We start from the raw sequence: 7,824 nt of genomic DNA, 5'->3' as shown, positions 1-7,824 counted from the left end.
ACAAACAAAAATAGATTTCCCAAAACAGATGAATGTATTATGAAGATGTGTTGTATATATACAATATATATCCAATATATATTGTATATAGTATATACAATATATACAAATTGTGGAGAATGATGCAATTCATTGCAGCATGGATGGTACTGGAAGATATTGTGTTAAATGAAGTAAAGCAGAAGAAAGATGAATAGAGGATGATAACATTTATATGTGGTATTTCGAATAATTGCATGCAGAAATGCAATGGTTGAAATAGGGGTTGTCAAGAACACTTTTGGCTTTAGAGTCTAGTGGGGAGAAGTAAAGAAACAGTGGGGAAAGAGGAAGACAAGGGACAAGAACTAAGTGTACTTAAGTGATATGGTAGGGGGAGAAAGGACAACTAAATATCTAAGCCTCATAGTTAACAACAATAAAATCATGAGACCTGGATTTTAGCAAACAAATTTAAAATGGTACCTGTTATGTCAGACTGAACAGGGGGTGGTGGTATGGGAGGACTCTGGAAAAATTGGAGGAGGGAGATTAGCACTGAGGATCAGATTGAGAATGAAACATTTTTTGTCTAAGACTCAACTATATGTAACTTTGTTGATTATAGTGCTTTAAATTAAAAATAGTGTCTCAAACTCACTGTCAGATTATCCACTGCAGTATTTTTTAAGGATAAGGATGATATGTTACAAGTTTTTTAAAAAATAACTATGTAATCACAAAATTTGTCATTGAAATATTATCATCTATGCTTTGTAAAATGCTAGCTTATCTTTATTTCTCTTAGTAAGATTTGAATAGAGGTTGAATCATTTGATGCTGAAATTATTCAGATACTAAAGATATATATAGAAGAACAATATAATTTTTTTTTGGTTTTTGGGCCACACCTGGCACTGCTCAGGGGTTACTCCTGGCTGTCTGCTCAGAAATAACTCCTGGCAGGCACAGGGGACCACATGGGACACCAGGATTCGAACCAGCCACCTTTGGTCCTGGATCGGCTGCTTGCAAGGCAAACACCACTGTGCTATCTCTCCGGGCCCCGAACAATATAATTTTTATGGATTTAGAGATAGGTGTCTTTGAACACTAATATGTGCTATTATCAACTTATACCTAAATTTTATTTGGCATACAACACTGTGATAATAATATAAATTTGATCATGTTTTATCAAGTCATTCTCTTCCCATACCATCTATGGAACTGGCATTAAAGCGAAGATTTGGTTGTTTGTCCAGAACAGTAAGAAAATTTGATAAAAACTTCTTATTTATAAAACAAATACTTATTGTGTGAATGAGCATTATGATTATTTTAAATTTCATATGTGAGAATGTAAACAAGCAACATTTTGAGCTATTTCTACTGTACTGGAAAAATTAGCAGCAAATTAAAAAACAAAGCCTAGTGAAGCACAATTGGGGAGAGAAGACTTAAAAGCTATGGCAACCCCACCAACAATCCTCAGCCTTTCTATTTTAGTAGAAGATCTTGAGGTTGAAATGTTGCTCAGGTCATTTATTACCTATGGTTCTCTAGGTCATCTGTGTGCTTTTGTGGGCCTCCAGTGCTATACCTATAGATACTCAGAAAATGTATGGTGCTCGGAATCCAACTAAGATTACATGTATGAAAGATACTTGATTTAACAATTGATTGTACATTTTAAAACCTCTTAATGAAAGGCATTTTAACCCCAAATGTTAAAACTCTAAAATACTGTAAGAAATAAAAATTTTAATTTTGATAATAGATTTCAAAGCCAAAGTAATAGAATTTTTAAAAATATTCATCTTCTGAGTTGGATAGCACCTCTACTAAAAAAGAGAAGATGGTAAAGTCTCATAAAATAAATAAAGAGAAGATAGAAAAAATCTTTAAAAGAAATGAATAAATGAAAATAGAACTTTGGGTAAAGTTAACAGAAAGAACATAAAAATCTTTGAGTTACCAGAGAACCAGGAAGAAAATTTTTATGAATAATCAACTAATGAGCTGAAAGACTTACACAAAGTAAACTACAAAACTTCAAGGAATAAAGGAGGCCACAGGAAATGGAAACACATAACCTGTTCATAGACGGAGAGGGTTAACATCATTAAAATGACAGTAATTTTCAAAGCACTGTACAGATTTAATGCAATCACTATAAAGATGTCCATGTTATTTTTCAAAGAAGTTGATCAAACTCTCCTAAAATTTATACAGAACAATAAACCTACACAAATAGCTAAAAAAAAAAAAAGTTGGTAAAATTGATGAGAGGCATCACTTCCCCCAACTTCACCCTGTAGAATAAAACATTAGTATTTAATAATTAAAACAGCATGATATTTGAATAAATACAGATTATCAATGAAACAGACTTGAATTTCTTGAGACTGACCCTCAGGTGTATAATCTATTAATCTTTGATAAAGGGGCAAGATATATGGAACAGAGTAAGGAACATGTCTTTAACAAGTGGTGCTGAAAAAACTGGTAAACTACATGCAAAAATGGTGAACGCAGACTTCTCTTTAATGTTACACACAAATGTAAAAGTAAAAATGTATTAAAGATATCAGACCCAAAACTATAAGGTATGTATAGGAAAATACAAACAGAAAACTCCTGACAGTGAAGCTAAATGGCATTGAAATTCAAGGATGAATACCATTGACCAAGTTGTGGAAGCAAAGATTAAAAAAATATGGAACTACATTAAAGTAAGAAACTTCCACACCACAAAGAAAATAATTAGTAAGATACAGACTACCCATGGAATGGAACAAAATACTCAACTACTCAAAAGGAGTTACAAAGATATATGTCACTGGTAGAGCTGAGCAAGAAAGAGGGGGAAAAAATCTAATCCCATTCAAAATTTGGGAAAATAAATGAACAAACATTTCCTTACAAATGGGGCTGAAATGATAGCACATCAGGCAGGGCTCTTGCATGCAACCAACATGGTTTGATCTCTGGCATCCCATATGGTCCCATGAGCCTGCCAGGAATGGCTTCTGAACACAAAGTCGGGAGTAAACCCTGAGTACTGTTGAGGTGTACCCCCCAAAAAGGAGAAGGAGAGGAGGAGGAAGAGAAGAGGTGGAGGAGGAAGAAGAGGATGAAGAGGAAAGAGGTAGGGTGGAGTGATAGCACAGCCCTAAGGCATTTGCCTTACACTCGACCAACACAGAACAGCCGACACAGGACAGACCCCGGTTTGAATCCCAGCATCCCATATGATCCTCTGAGCCTGCCAGGTGATCTGAGCACAGAGCTAGGAGTAACTCCTGAGCACTGTCAGGTGTGACCCAAAAACCAAAAGGAAGAAGAAGGAGGAGGGGGAGGAGGAGGAGAACAAATGGTCAAAGGCAGAAAGAAAAAAAAAAAACTTTTGCATCATTAATAATAAAGGTAAAACATAAAAAATGACATATCTCACACTTAGAAACTTGCCCACATCACAAAGAACAAGAACAACTAGTACTGGTGTAGACTCATTTACTGTTCATGAATGTGAACTGGTCGGCTTGGATATAAAATAGATAGTATGAGTATTAATCTACTAAGAAAATAAAAACAAGGGCCAGGAAGACAAGTCGATGGCTTGCCACAGATAGTGGTGGAGTGGTTAGAGCAGAGAATTGATAACTATGACAATAATAGTTAGATATGACCACCTGGGCAAGAACTGGATGTTAAAAATAATATGTATGATAGCCCTTTAGTAAGAGATTACAAACCATAGTTGGGTTTTTTTTGTTTGTTTGTTTGTTTTTGTTTTTGCCCATTTGATGCTCAGGGGTTCCTCCCGGCTAAGCGCTCAGAAATTGCCCCTGGCTTGGGGGGACCATATGGGATGCCGGGGGATCTAACTGTGGTCCTTGGCTAGCTCTTGCAAGGCAGACACCTTACCTCTAGCGCCACCTGGCCAGCACCAAACCATAGTTTTAAAGGATAAAAAGGAAGAGAGAAAGAAAAGGTTCTCACAGGACCAGTCAGGGGTGACATTAGTGGGGAGGGTGGGAGGAAAAAAAACTGGGGACGTTGGTGGGGAGAAGTATGCACTGGTGCATATTTATACTATATGTGCAGATATACATTATACGACTTAACCTCAATTAAGAGCAACTTAGCAACTGTGGAAAATAAACAACTGTATTATGTAAACCACGGGGTTTTAAAAACGTAATTTTTAAAAAAATCAAATTTTAAAAAATCAAGTGGGACCAGAGCCATAACACAGTGGGTAGGGCATAGCCTTGCGTGTGGCCTACCTAGGTTCCATCCCTGATATCCCATATGGTCTATGAGCCTGCCAGGTTTGATCCCTGAGTGCTGAACCAGGAGTAACTTCAGAGCACTGCTGGGTGTGGCCCAAAATAAAAAAGAAAAGAAATGAAAAAATTCCAAAAGAAATATGTATTTTAGTTCTCTGGTGCTACTCTCAACAGGATTTTTGTTTGCTGGAAACTAATTATGCTTATGTATGTGTGCGCATTATAATTTTATACTTCATTCAGACTCGTAGAGTTAAATGTTAACAGCACTTTAATCGATTTATTTTTAACTATTTATGGGACCAAAATTACATTTCAGCACTTACTTACAATCATTATATCATTAAGCATAATAAAAATAATTAAATATTTGTTTTTGATATATTACAATCAAAATAATACAATTGAGGATATAATAAATCTTTTATATAATAGGATACAAATATCACAAATAACCAACTGTATTGCAAACAAAATTGACATAAATAACAGAAGAAACATATCTTGGTGAATATGGAAAAGTTCGCGTCTATAAAGTTGTAGCTAGAAGAGAATAGAAGCAATACTCTCTAGAGTTTACAACATGGAAGTGTATAGAATAGTCAACTCAAAGTCTCTGAGAGGGTCAGGAAGACATCACATCTAGCTGTATGCCTGTTGAAAGATATCTGTGATGATACCTTGTCCCAACAATGAAATGAGGCTTCTGATCTTTTGTATTATACTATTTCTCCACCATATTCTTCCATCATATCCTCCAAAGGTCTCAACTCTAAATATTCCAGCACTTCTAATTAAAAACTTGGCCACACTCCTGCTCTCTTTCCCATCAGATCTAAATACACTGGTCTTGGTGGTCGCAAGAGAAGGAATAGTAAGACTGAAGCTGGCCTCACAGGGCTCATAGGCTGCCGTGTAAGCACATGGGCTAGTTTCAGACAAGGCTGAATAAAGAATAAAAAAAATATTTTAAAAACTGATCAGACCACACAGAAATGTAAAAACTCAGTAAAACTGCTTGAAAAGTGTTGATAGCTAGATCAATCTACAACAACAAATATTCCCTTGACAATATTTAGTATTCAAGTAAAGACAGAAACATTCCCATTAAATATATTACAACTATCCTTCATTTAACTCAAGGCCTTCTTGATCTTCCTAAAACATGAAGCTGAAAGTTCCTAATCATAATATGAATTATTTTGTTTGGTTTTGGTACCACACCCAGATGTTCTCTGGATTTATTGCTTGCTCTGCACTCAAGGATAACTACTGGGTCAGAGAACCATATGAAGTCCCCAGGATCAAACCTGTGTCAGTAACATCCAAGATAAATCCTTACCAGCTGTAACTATTGTTCTGGCTCTGTCATACTATGCATTTTGGTGAAGATATTTTTTAGCTATTTCACACTCCCTATAATATCATTGATTTAAAACTAATAATAATATACCCATTATGACTTCTGTGTTCCTTATGAAAAAACTTGCATAGCTCTAGTGTAGTTTATAATATCTTCCATTACTACTGAAAATTGTATCTTCATACACTAATGTCTTTTCTTTGCTTGATGAACTAACATGTTCTTGTGGGTGTTCTTGAGCCCCAGGAGAGTTCCATACTAAGCCCAAGGAAGTGTTGACTCAAGATGGGGAGGGAAAACAGATGACTGGTGTGGTGTACCCTAAGACCCACCCATTTCTGGGAGGGGTCTTAACCGGATAATAGGTGTGACCCTACCTGCAAGACCTCCCATTCCTGGGAGGGGTTTGGAAAAAGGTAGATAAGGCTGGGACCAAGGGAATTCGGGCCTTTTGGCTCTTTGCCCTTTTTGCCGTTTCTCTCTTGGCCCGGCTTGGCTCCCTGGCTTTTGGATCTTTGGGCCGCATGGAGCCCAAAGGGAAGATGGCTAACAGGAGATAAGATGCAGGGCTAGCAAAATATAGCTGAATGCTTAAAAGGTTGACATAGGCCACACACCTGTGGTGGCTAGGGCATGAATAAAGATGATTCTTCCTGAAGCCTGCGTGTGAGTGAGTCTTGATTACGCGGATTACCTGGGCCTGAAATTCGCCGGCTGCATGGAGGTTGCAGAGCCATGTGGGCTGGATGGTATCCTCCACCATCCAGCCTCATCGTTAATTAATTAATGCAACATCTGGCGCTCCGAACTTTGACCTGAATCCTGGACCCAACAAAACAGCAAAAATGGTAATATTTCTGCTCTTCTGTTTCATTTTGGCTCTTTTCGGGTGCACTGAGCCCAAAACACTGGGCCACGTGGAGCCATGTTCAAACATGGCCGTGACCCCTTCTAGGGAAAGAAGGGCAATTGAAAAAAAAGAGGTGAAAGCTTGCATCACCTCCAGCCCAGGCCCAAAACTGAAACTTTGTTACAAGAAACAAAAACCTGGGCCTCTTCAAAAACTTATTAAAAGTCTAAATTGGAAACGGAGGAGAAAAAAGACTGTATTTAAAGTGGACTGATTTTCTGAAAATGACCTTTGGCTTGAATTTGGATTTCGACTTTGGAAATTTCGAACTGAACTTTTAGTTTAAATCACTTGGAACTCTGAACATCCAAAGTGCTCCCAGAGGGGAAAAAAGGCAGCGGTGAAGCCCCTGCGGCAAAAAGCTCCAAGGGGCAAGCTCCAAGCAGCTCGGCTCGGCTGGAATCTCGGCTGGGATCGGCTTGGCTGGGCTCAGCTTTGCCCGGAAAAGCGAAAAACCTGGAATCCTCGCTCCAGATCACAAACCGGCAGCGGAGCCTGGAACTACGGAAGAAAGCCACGTGGTAAGATCAGCGTGGGACAAACCAACATCTGAACTTTAAAAGTTTACAAAAGCCACGTGGTGAGATCAGCGTGGGACAAATTAATCTAAACTATGGTTTTAGGTGTAGAAAATTAGTGGGTAGTAATATTTTACTCATAGTTGGTGATGGAATAAGTTTTAATTAGTTAGTGGTTAAAAAATAAAAATATAAGGGAGGTAATACAGATTAGCCCATTTTAACATCTAATTTCTAACCACCTGCATCTTTGTCTTAGTCATTTTCTTTATGATTTAAAGGTGTTTTGTTGTCTTTCAAAGTTAATATTTTCAATTGCAAAATGTTTTACTGTGTATTTTAATGTACTTAGCCTGTTTTTAAAATGTATGTTATGCATGTATGCTGAAGTACTTGTGTATAGGAAAAATATAGGAACAGTGAAGTTCCCCCAATATAGTTTAAAAATATAGGAACATGAAAGTTCCAAAATAGTGCTTGGTAAAAAAGCATTAATAGAATTTTAGGTTACAGGTGTAAAGTATATTTTGCAAATGATATGTTTTTGAAAAGGGCTGGTATATTAATTTTCACTTTATTACGTTGGCGCATGAAAATATTTAAAAAAGGGGGAAATGTGGTGTACCCTAAGACCCACCCATTTCTGGGAGGGGTCTTAACCGGATAATAGGTGTGACCCTACCTGCAAGACCTCCCATTCCTGGGAGGGGTTTGGAAAAAGGTAGATAAGGCTGGGACCAAGGGAATTCGGGCCTTTTG

At 37.5% G+C, this 7,824-nt stretch overlaps 1 non-coding gene across 1 annotated transcript; it reads left to right on the top strand.

Annotated features, from left to right (window-relative positions):
• The first annotated feature begins 5,082 nt into the window (after positions 1-5,082).
• LOC126023117 (small nucleolar RNA SNORA61) lies at positions 5,083-5,218 on the top strand. The gene has a single exon (XR_007500326.1). It is a non-coding gene; the product is annotated as a small nucleolar RNA SNORA61 (small nucleolar RNA).
• The last annotated feature ends 2,606 nt before the right edge of the window (positions 5,219-7,824 follow it).

The sequence above is a fragment of the Suncus etruscus genome, chromosome 11 (genome assembly GCF_024139225.1).
Source record: "Suncus etruscus isolate mSunEtr1 chromosome 11, mSunEtr1.pri.cur, whole genome shotgun sequence".
Taxonomy (NCBI): domain Eukaryota; kingdom Metazoa; phylum Chordata; class Mammalia; order Eulipotyphla; family Soricidae; genus Suncus; species Suncus etruscus.
The sequence above is the reverse complement of the archived record's forward strand: the minus strand, read 5'-3'. Positions and strand labels throughout refer to the sequence as shown.